Here is a 12,192-nt window from a genome sequence, read left to right as displayed (position 1 = left end):
CAGGCACAATATTATTTAAGAAAGAATGTAGAGCTACATTGTGAGCTTGTACTACTTTATTTTTGACATGTTTGTGATAATTAACGTCCAAACACGACGGGCAATCGATGGTTTTTAGAATATATCCTACTTTGGAAAGTTTACAAGATAATTTGAGCAGAAGTAATTTTACTATAGTAGGTGAAACTTGTACTTATGACTGTTCTATTTTTATTATTATTTTTAGTTAGAGAAAAATGAACGGTTTTGAAGAAAACTGCATAATAGTCTGTCTATTTTCCCAGTAATTCCTTCGATAAACATTTCTTTTTATCACAGCATGTTTTTTATTAGTTTGTTCTAAATGAATAGTACATACGAGTAACAACAACATTATGAGACCACTGGATCTGTATCCATGCATATTGTCAAATATTCAAACTAAAAAAAAATTATTTTTTTGCTTTACTTTGAGCGACATCGTTTACAAGTATTTTACATAAAATATAGATTCATAATATTTACATAAAATATACGCATAGTACATAAAATATAGATTCATAATATTTATTTTTATGAGAGATTTATTTTGTACATGTTGGTCACTGTACTTAGAAACATGTTGTGGTCAAATGGTGGATAGAAAAAACATACTAAAATTAACTGACCACATGGTCAGACGACCGTGCATAAGTACATAGTAAGCACAGTAAATATACTCTAGGTACCGACAATCAACATATAGTATAAAAATCTTATGCTATGCCGTCAGTTCTTTTCAGTCTTTGGTTAGTTCCAGATACTTCAGAATACGGTACTTACCGCTTGAGGAACCATAGCTCAACATCCTGGACTATTAAGGCGCCAGATTACAATTTTACTGGCATTCGCCGCCGGCTATAGCTTGTTGTCTTGATTTCATAGGCTATATAATAAGCTACAATTGAATTATAATGGCTCACCTTGAAATATATACTTAGAAACAACATTTTATTGAAATACTTAGGCTTTGTTGCTGCCTAACTATAAAGCTAAATTATAGGTTATTTTATTAGAAACACCAACATACTCGGCCAAAGTTATTATATACACAACACAAAACAAAACATAATTCACAAAAATGTTAAGTTTCAATTTTCTTAAATAGAACTAATAAACCCAAAAAATAAGTAGGCCTAAAAGTTGATTACAGATTTGATTTCCTAATCAAACATTTATAATATTATATTTGTTAAACAAGATGTATTTGGAAAAGTACATACATATCAAACGTTGTAATAATTTAGAGAAGCGATTGTTTCGCTAGAAAATCAACTTCGCATGATTACAAAGATGAAAAAACTAATCAAAACTGCGATACGTACTATACCCGCGTCTGGAGTTATATATAGCATTCCAAGTTTTTTCACCCAGGATCAGGGCTGGTGGGGCATCGACCGCAAACCTTCAATCTGAGGTAACGAGATCCTACCCGCACCTTTAACTAGGTGTGAAACAACTACAATACTGAACAAAAGGATAACGCAGTTTATGCACCGAGATTCCATTTATGGTTCGCACGATGTCCGTCTGTATGGACGGACGCCGCTTCTTTATCATGAAAATGCCATATATGTTACGGTACCTTTAATCGCTAATAAAATTTAACTATAGCCTCACTTCATTACCTTTCGGATAAGTTCTCGGAACGTTTTATCCTGATTAATGCCAGACCGAGGCTGTATTTTAAAGTAGTTACGGTTAAATACTAAAAGGACATTTTACAGGCCAAATAGAGCTGTTTACGATTACTTAATTAGGTATATTACTACATTTTGCCATTAATTTATAGTTTCCATTCGGATGGACATTTTTTAGTGTAGCTGTTAATCAGTTATGAAGGCTGATGCTCTAATTTACATAATTAACTATCTTTTGCACGGAACTTCATTGAAAATGAGGGGATAGGGTACAAGATTAATTTATTTCATTAAACATTTCTAAATTGTGTGTCCTGTCTGTGTTGAGAGTCATATTGAGACAAACTGTACCTAATGCGTCAATTTTATATGATAGTTACGCTATGCTAGGCACAATGCGGTGCAGAAAACACACTAAGATAATTATCGAAAATCATTACAAAAATAATTTAACAAGACATTCCAATTGGAGTTTCACTTGTTATATTAGCGTTTACGAGTCCAATTTGAAATATGGGCCGAGAATAAAAAAAGTAAATCTCGGCTATTTGAGATCATTTTCGTAGCTCTGCGTCAATCCATCTCGACGGGGGTAACGTACGAGCCACAGTGCATGCTGCGGTCTGGGGCAGGGTTGCCAGCGTCAAATTAAAAAAATAACATATATACCTTATGCTAGCTACACACAATCGCCAAACTAAGATGCCGACAAGAATGAACGTACTTTGTATCAGGGTTTTAATTTATTTAAAAGGAAAAACTAACAATGACTGACGATTCCGTTTTGGCGAATTTTTGCCGACACTGTATATCACTCCAGCTCTCCAACTATGTAAAAATCACACATAACACACCAAAAATCTCCTCAATCCAATGCTCTTTTTTGACGTGAAAGAAAGACAAACACTTTCACAATATTATATAACTATGGATTCCTGTACATAATTATTAACAAGATGGGAAGAGAAAGGTCTGAACATTTTCTAACTAAGAGTTAAAATGTCCAAATTGTATTTAAATCAAAAGTACATAATAATTATAATCTAGAACAACCTAAAAGTTAGACATTAAAAATAATTTAAAGTTTGTGTAAAGTAGAAATAAAGTCTGTACAGTTAATTAAAATTAAAACAACGAAATCTAAATATTAATCCAATTGGCTAGAGTATAAAGGATCCAAAATAGTCAGCATACAAATAGTAACCCTACAACGGCCAGCTTTCAAACCAAACTAATAACCCCTCGAACTGCTGGCCTTGTGATGCGCAATGTAAAACGAGCTTTATAGACCGTTGTGGTTAATGCTGGCGCGGCAATGCGAACGAGTGGAAGCAATTCTGAGACAATAGTCGGAAAATCAAAGAGCAATATGTTGTCAGTAACCAGCAGATCCGAGCTTTCAAGCGACATAGCTATGTAAATTACAAAATAAACTGGTATAAGCACATTGCTTGCGTATATTTCTATTATCTTTGTAGTGAAAAATTGAAATTAAACTTAGTCAATCTTGCAAAACTCTACTTCAAATGGAAGACAATATTTCCCGTATTAAATAGAGCAATTTGTTGTATGATAAAATAGTAATAGGAATAAAGATTATTACAAATTGATTTACATAACAGTGAGTGAGGCTACAAGACTAAATTCTATTTCATACAATATTTAATGTACAAACAATGTACATCAAACAATAAATAACAACATTAAATAACACATTTATGTGTATATATAACTACACAATTCCGTCAAGTTCGTTTAAGACTCAACTAGACACGAACCGAAGTTTCAAGTAGTTATTAGTATTCACTTGAAGTCATGGATCGCGACGGAGTCTGTGTTATGACTGTTACCCATTTCCATCACAAATTTCCATTAGGTCGCAAGATCTCCACGGTGCCACCACCGCACTAATCACCGGCCTCGCAACACTATGATAAAACAGCAATAAATCATATGATTCGCGACTCGGATATCATTAACGTTGTTAGCACCTCGTAAACTTACTAGCATAACATACATACTATATTACATAGAACTTGGTTTATTTTGCCGTAATGAGCGTTTGACTATGACGGTGGTATTTCTCATTAACGTGAGAAATCGTTTTTTATTTCCACTATTTTTGATGTATATATTTGGTTATATTTTGTTATCGGCTGAGTCATTGTACCATTACTTTGTACGTCATAATACAATTATAATTACAATACAATTATATTATAATACAGTTTAAGTGTCATATTAAAGTATTAACAAAATATAAGATATCATTTCAAGAAAAATGTACTGTAAATGTGTAAAATGAAATGAAAAGAAAGTAATAATACTTGAAAATCAAATACACATTTTTCTTTGACGGTTTAAGTGATGATTTGCTAGTCTATTGCAAAACATATGGTATCATTATCATATATCAGTCTACAAATAAACGCCATGACATTTTATAGAAAAATTCACAACGATGAACTGATATAAAAATTATAGGAATTATCAAGTACTGTTGGCATTCACCTACAGCTTTTCGAAAATAATAATACACGTTTTGCAATGCTGATAAAGGGAAAGACCGAGTATAATATTAAATAGAAAATCGAATTATGTTTGAAATGAAGCTGTGATAATATGACATTAAATTAAGCATTAGAATCACTCAATTTGAGAAAGGGATACCAGCATGAACTGATAAATTCGTAAGTACAAGAACCTTATAATGAAACAATTAAAAAATGTATTCTACTTTGGTTTCTAAAAATGGCATACTATCTACAGAACATCCCACGTCACAAAGTGGACATATAAAAAAACAATAGTTGAAAGTACGTTTTTCAATTTTATACTATTTGCTTTTTATACTATAGGCTTCGCTCCCGTGATGTTCTAAATAGCCTTCCCTATTAATTTGATTACCCAACAAGCATAGATTACTGACGAACTAAAAATCTGACTAGTAGTTCCAGATATTATCTTGTCAAAATATAGACACCTCTTGTTTGAGGATAGAAATATCACATTTTGCTTGCAATATACACGCAAAATTCTAGTATCATGAGTCATCAGATAAGGTAAGTGTTCCAGCATTATTTCAGAGCCGTCGGACTGCAACACTGTTCAAACAATGAGAAACGGCCGCGACACAACGAGCGACTGCAGCGCCATAAATTAAACTAGAATAACACGAAAAAAAAATCAAAAACGCGACGCAGCGCCCTGTTCAACATTAATCAGGCTCTGAGAAGGCGTAGAGAATTTATTTTACGATTGTTACAGCTGATGAAACGTTAAAAATGCTGTCGGAATTATATTGAAACATTCGACGCATTGTTCCCGAGCTGATCGGAGCGATACCGCACCACGGGCTCAACCCTAGCACCGTGTTGATTTTCCTACGTAAACTGTCTAACGCGGCCGTAACTAGTTTCTTTTTTATTGGTACTGGTTTAGTGTAGAACGGAACGCGACTCCGTATCGATCGTACGATTAAACTAAGAGATATCATAATCACCGGTCTGCGCGTTTATCGAAAGTATAATCGGAGAACGGCAATAAATTTGTCATATTTTAATATCCTAGAGCGTGTAATGTTCTGCCATAATAGTTCTGGGTGTTTGGACACCTAAATCTCATCAGATAGCGGAAAAATGTGTGCAACGGTTGGCGACACCATCTCTACGTATAAAAGAGTTCAACGCGTCTTTCTTATAGAGTCCGTACAATAGAACGGACTCTAAAAAATAGTTCTATAAATATAGTTATATAGAGTTTCGAAACCAATACAAAATTAAATACTCAAATTAAATACTTGAACCAAATAATTCAATACTCAGTCGTTTCTTTTCGTTCAATTCTAGCGATGTTTGCTTCCTTTATAACAGACCTCACAAGACTGACAAAAATGTATTTATATATGAAGCTAGTAACACAAAGCAGTGTTAAAGATAAAAATATAAGGCATACACATACACAAACTTATTTCAAGTTCATTAGACAGCATCATTACAAGATTCAGTGTACCACACATCATCGGTTAACAACCTGACATATCAAATGATTTCTAACAACTCTAACTACCATTCGATAGAATTGCCATCGCATAAATATTCAAATAGCAAAAACGGGTAACAATTAATAACATTTGGTTCATGACCTCACCAAATCAATTCGCGGACCGGTCAGAGCTCGACCATAAAAGCAAGAAATGGTCGAAAACGGGCAGAAATAGTTTATTTCAAATGGACCAGTTCGAGCCCCATTTACACCGAGTGGACGTCTCAAAAAGTCCACTTGCGGCCGAGCACTGGTTCTTCAGAGAATGCGAGCGTTAATCTTCCTCGTTAACGAGAGACTCAACCTGTTATTTTGTACTGCTATTACGAAACCAAACAATATCACGTGCTCTCTTTTATGTGTTCCGCGGTTATGTCTATCTAACAAGGGATTAGCAGTTTACTGAAGTGTAGTTACGAGCTTATTTCTCAATTTGGGATACGATGTTTTAGTGAAATCTGAACTTAGAAATTTATTTTTATAGTATAACACATATATTCACTTTTACATATGAGAAATTGAATTAGTCCACAATAATCCCACAGGCGATCCCTAGTGAAATTAGGTAGTTCATGAAGTGCTGACAAACGTTAAAAATAATGTGATTTCGAATTATATACAGATATTTTATTGATAAATCAACAACTTAATACTAAGGTATTTACATACAGATATACTTATATATTCTATAAAGGCCAAAAGATATTTACACCGTAAAAATACACATATAAACTAATATGTGTTGATTGCTTGAAGAAATAATCATAGACAAACACAGATGAAATACTAGCGACTTTAATTGTTGATTGAAAAATCAAAATCACTAACAAAACTGGAGAAACGAATATTTTAAGTGATGTATGATTAATTGACGAAAATATAGTCGTATTAATACTCACAAGTACTAAAACAGTTACTAAGTGAGAGCCGGATTTGTACTTAACAATATGAAATCGTGATCACTAATCTCGTCTAAATTAGGCATAATACATTCAACAGTGACTCATGGTACTAACGATCTTCATTGGCCGCGAAACAATTTTGACGCAAATTACATGCTCTTGCGAGCAACAACAATAATTAAGTTGCCGCAAAAGAGATTAATTTGATTATCAAAATTCTTATTTCAATTATGTTTACAAGCCGTTATTATTTCAACGCAGCTATTTGTATCTACTTTATGTTTTAGAATTATTTGATAAAATCTATTTCATAAGTTATAATTAGAATTACCCCCTTTCGTTGGTAACTGTGTAATTAAAAAGATATAATCACTTACTTAGTGCATATAAAGACATGATGGGACTAAAAACTGGACGTTAAGTACACAACTTAGTAATTCACCTTTGCCTTCGTAACTACGGGAAAAAACTTGGATAACCATGTCTCTTTACAGCTAAATAACTCTACTTGCTTAAATTTATCAACCTCGTTAACGACAAGCTTTTAAGCACACAGTAATTATTAGTTGTAAATCAATTTTCGATCTATATTTTATGGCTTCGGGGTATTGTAATTAAGGTAAACTTGCTATCGGTAAAATCCATTCTGCCGTATTTGCAATATAATACACATCAAAATTTTAAAATTTACAATGTATCGTTCGTAGAATGACTAAATAAAACATTGCAATAACAGTTACAATCCCAAACCAAACTAAAAAGAGCGAAGTACATCGCACATCAATAAACTTTTACTTTCCCGACTTCCAATCGAACCCAACACAATCATAAATTGGTCACAGCTCGTTTCCATGGAAATTCCTCAATTAAACAAATTAATTTGATAGTAAAAAATCGATATATTGAGCGATGCGTCGGTTTGTTTGTTCGTAAGTGGTCCGCGTGGATCGTTTAATTACATATCGATACGCACTTCGCCTATAAGTGGCTATGAACAGATTCGATCATCGAATGGTACCAATTGAAGTTTCTTATATGTATGGTAACTTTATATTTTTAAATACCCTGTTACCTGTACCACAGCTGGGCAAAGGCTCCCTTTTTGTTTTCCATGAGTTTCCATCTTTGACAGTGCCAAGAAAGTTGTGTTTATTCCTTTCCACGTAACGATCTCGAGACCATAAGGAATACGCCGATCGTTTCCTACAAAGAAGTTTAACTTTATAAAATTTAATTTAAATATATTAGTAAAGACAAACATTGAGTTTGAATTTCTTGTTGATCACAAAACTAAAGAAAATACAGGCTAGTAATAACTTAAACCACCCAGTCCAATGAAAAATATTTTAAATTAACTTAAATCAAATAAAGAAGTGCTTCCCCAAATGAAAACATCCTTTAACAGTAACAACCGTAATTGGTTGCCGCGGGTACAAACGAGGCTCGGTACTCTATAATGGTTGGAAGTATTTAACGGAGAGATAAAATCTTAACAAAGGCGATTTGGTTAGCCGTCTTGTTTTGGTACTTACAGCCTCCACGTATGCGGCTGTATACCAATCTAGTGATGGCCAAACCAGATGAACTAGACCTCTAATACTTACATAGCTTGTTAGGAAGGTGAAGGTCAAGATACATTGGGATTTCGGTAAATATATTGACCCCGACTGCGTGCCGGAGTGTCGGTGCCCCGTCTATGATATGTAAATGATAATTGGTTTCCGAATGGAAAACGTTCTGTTTATGTTTCTAGTTCGGGGGGCAAATGCCGATAATCTTTTTAATACGCCCATACAGTCCACTCTATCTAATTACGTGATAAGAATGTGTTTATATTATTATTTTACGACACCCGACGTGAGAAAATTATAATGATATATGAATTACAAACTAATAATTCACGCGGAGTAAAAGATCATACTTCATCACGTTGAAAAATAAATATTTGGTAGTGTCAAAGATTTAACGATTGGATATGAATTATTAATGAATTATCTATTTTATGAGTAGGCGGTTGACGACAATGTTAATAGTTTACACGCTAGGATTATTGTCAAAGTAAATAATTATTGCGTTAAAAATTAGCATTTAATGCAAATTCTGAAATTCGTAGAAACTTGAACATTAACAGAACATTAACTTAAACAGGTGATACTGACATAAATTGAAGCTCGAGCCGCCCCGCGTCGCACATTGTCAGGTGTAACACAATACACGCGAGATTAAACTCATTTCTAATGCAACCGATTATGTCTTCGCAATCTGGCGTCGAAATTTCACCCCTGGGAGAGAGCTGAAGACAAACGCCTTTTGTCGCATGTCACTCCGCTCGCATTCAGCGCTTTACTCGTTAATGGACCGTTTTATTTGCTCTTATTTAATTTAGTATTTATTCAATCTGCCCCTGGCGTGATATGTTCTCTGCTCTTATTTCGTTTGCACCTTTTATGACAGGCTCATTGAGCAAGAGGTGTCGGGATGTGTTCGCTGGCGGCTCGGTTTACACGTTCAACTCCGGCGCCTTTCATCGCGCACAAAGCGTAATTGAATCCCACAGAATCCTACGCAGACCGTAAGATTTAATAGGGCATTTAAACACTCGCATTGGCCATTGTGAGTCGGTTTTGTATGCGATTATTCATCGCGAACCGCAGCAGGGCTAGCTTTCCGCGAAAACGCGGCTGTGCACTATGCCATAGCACTCCATGTGCTTCTACATTTATTAACATAAAATAACCAAAGTATCCTACTAAGCTTTGTCTGCTAAAACATTCATATACGAGCCGACGTAATAGCATTATAAGATTTCATGTTTCCTTCTCGGGATTTCTATTTACTAGAAACAGAAATTAATTTTAACGCAAATGGTATGCGTAAGCTTCGCTAGTGTAATACGGGCCCTGAGGCTTTGAGGCTCTTTCTTAGTTCATATAAATTTAACTGGACGTCAGACTTAGTAATAGTATATAACAAGGAATAAGAACGAAACAAATGGAGAGCAAACTGCCGGCGCCAGTCTTAGAATCGATACATGAACGACATTTGAAAATTATACCAAAGTCCATATGTTCATGTTGCAACATGCTAAAGAATAGAAGGGTGAAATGAAATCATCCGTCTTTTGTGAGTTGTCGTCATTAGACTCATAAAATCATAATAAATGTCAGCAATGTTAAATCAATCAGCAATGTTAATGTTATGATTAAAGAATCACAGCAAATTCCCATTTCGAGCCAACATTCTCTGTTAGACATTGTGAATGCAATAGCTCCAATACAGATTTTAAGTTCTTAATACTACTTTTATATTGTAATTTATAGTTGACATTGATTTCCAATTCAGATCTAAGACGATAAATGTCAAATATCAATTTCCAAATGAAGGCAAATAACACTAAATAATTGAGTTTACAATTTTATTGTTTTAAAATAAAGTCGTATAATCAAAAATGAGAATTATGAATACTTTGAAAGCTAGACATATATAATGTTTGACGGGCGTGTAACGTTACACCTTTGTGGTAGCTGTTGGTGGGCGGCGTATAAATTAACTTGTCATAAAAGGTTAATATGTGGCAGCGGTCGAAACACATATCCTACTGTTTCTGTGTCTCCGGTAATAAATCAGTAATACGTGGAAGACTAAGGAGCGTATGTCATCTATAAAAACGCAATATCATACATCGATCAGGTAATACAGAGGTCCAACAATGGCGGCCATTGTAAAGTGCTATCTAATCGTAATGAATATAAATTTTGAGATGACATTTACGATCGGTGCGCGCCATGATACTCAGTCTATATAAACGTGTTAGATACGAGTTTTAATGCCAACACACAGTGAGGCCTGGAGCATGAGGTTTGTATGCTTTTGGACTACTTTTACATATTCTGTGAGTTTTATATGTAATTTTTCTAAATTTGCCTAAACTTGCGGTGGGAAATTTAATGTAATCAAATCCTATTAATAGATAAACTGCGCCCGGAACTCTAGTCTTGTATTATTTTCTCGATATATGGTACCTATCATTTTTTTCACAAACATACACACATTCCATCGACATCTACGGGAGTAAATGGAGTGGTCGTATGCTAGGGCGGGATGACATGTCACATATATGCTGTATGTTATTTAGCTCTAAAAGCATACCACTGTTGTAAATGCGACTGAGAGTAAATATACGATCATGCGATAACTGTGTAGACCCATTACAAAGACACATTAGTTTTGGCAATTGGTATCAATAGCAATCCTAAAGAAGGTTATACAGTCACAGCAAAATATTCAGAAGTGGAAATTTTATTTGTTACACTGACTTCTTCACTTTACGAGACATAGGTATAGGATGTAAGAGTGAGAATATACAACTTCTCAACCAATAAAATAGAATATTATATTATTTATGAATTCTGAAAACACCAAGAATGGATCGTTTTGATCTAAAGACATAAAAAGGTAAATTCCTATTTTAAAGGAACATGCATCACATTTATGACAAGAGCAATGGAATTAATATTATTAATGTAATATCCTAAAGATAATAACTATTCTTGTCGCCTGTTTATATACAACACATATAATTATTCACTTCTTTTGTCTATCTTTTCATCCAGTGATCTGTTGGACATGTTTTATTGCCGCATACGACTGAAAAGCTATTAGAAATTAATTTATTCTTGTAAAGTTTTACGAGTACGTTTGTAGACAACGTCGACGTCTTAACGAAGTTGAATATTTGATTAAATGAATGTCCACACGTATAAATTCATATTCGTAAATGCTGAATAGGATACTTTTAATTCCTTTACAACAATCATGATATAGTAATCAATGTTTCTAATACTTTATCTCATATAAATTTATTTCATAAAAAGTTGAAAACATTAATTACTATAAGTTATATTTATACTTTCTTCCACACTGGTGTACTTCATATGAGATAGGGATAGGGTTATTAACTGGACATTCATCTCATTATCAGCTGCCACTATTTCAGAATCTCAATTCTATCAAAAAGCCGTAAACATAGCCTAAGGACTCGGAGTTCCAAGTAGTTTCGCGACTCTTGTTCTGTTTCTGTTTCCGTAACCAAGAAACTGTATGTCTTTCTGTAACTATTTAATAACCATAATTAATTGCTTATTCATATATAATTAATATATATATTGAGCGAGGTGAGTTTAAGGGTTTCTTTAAGGGTGAGTTGTACCAGTCAATTTTGACGTTAACTTTAACCTTCAGACAATATGGCATACTTTCCATCTTTCTGCGCAAGTTAAAGTCGAAACGTCAGGTACCTGGTACAACCCACTCTAAAAAAACTAAAACAGTTATCTCTAAAAATAACCGCCTAATGGGCACGCGAAGTCTATATCATACTTAAACATTTAAGTGCATGCAGTTTAGCTTTGGGAGGACAGTAAAGATTACCATCTACTTACACTGAGAGAACACAATCTGAGTGGCTAAAATCTATTCTAAAACCATACTGTATCGCAGTACAGGTCGAAAAATCTGTAGTTTTTTTTAGTTTCATTACCAAGAATTGAAGTCAATATATTCTTAATTGAAAATTCAAGATTTTAGTG

General features: G+C 34.0%; 1 protein-coding gene across 1 annotated transcript in view; it reads right to left on the bottom strand.

The window, feature by feature from the left end:
• The window catches only part of Su(var)3-3 (Suppressor of variegation 3-3), a 305,347-nt gene that overhangs the window by 170,163 nt on the left and 122,992 nt on the right, over positions 1–12,192 (bottom strand). The window lies entirely within an intron of this gene.

Source organism: Plodia interpunctella, chromosome 8, assembly GCF_027563975.2.
Source record: "Plodia interpunctella isolate USDA-ARS_2022_Savannah chromosome 8, ilPloInte3.2, whole genome shotgun sequence".
NCBI lineage: Eukaryota > Metazoa > Arthropoda > Insecta > Lepidoptera > Pyralidae > Plodia > Plodia interpunctella.
The sequence above is the reverse complement of the archived record's forward strand: the minus strand, read 5'-3'. Positions and strand labels throughout refer to the sequence as shown.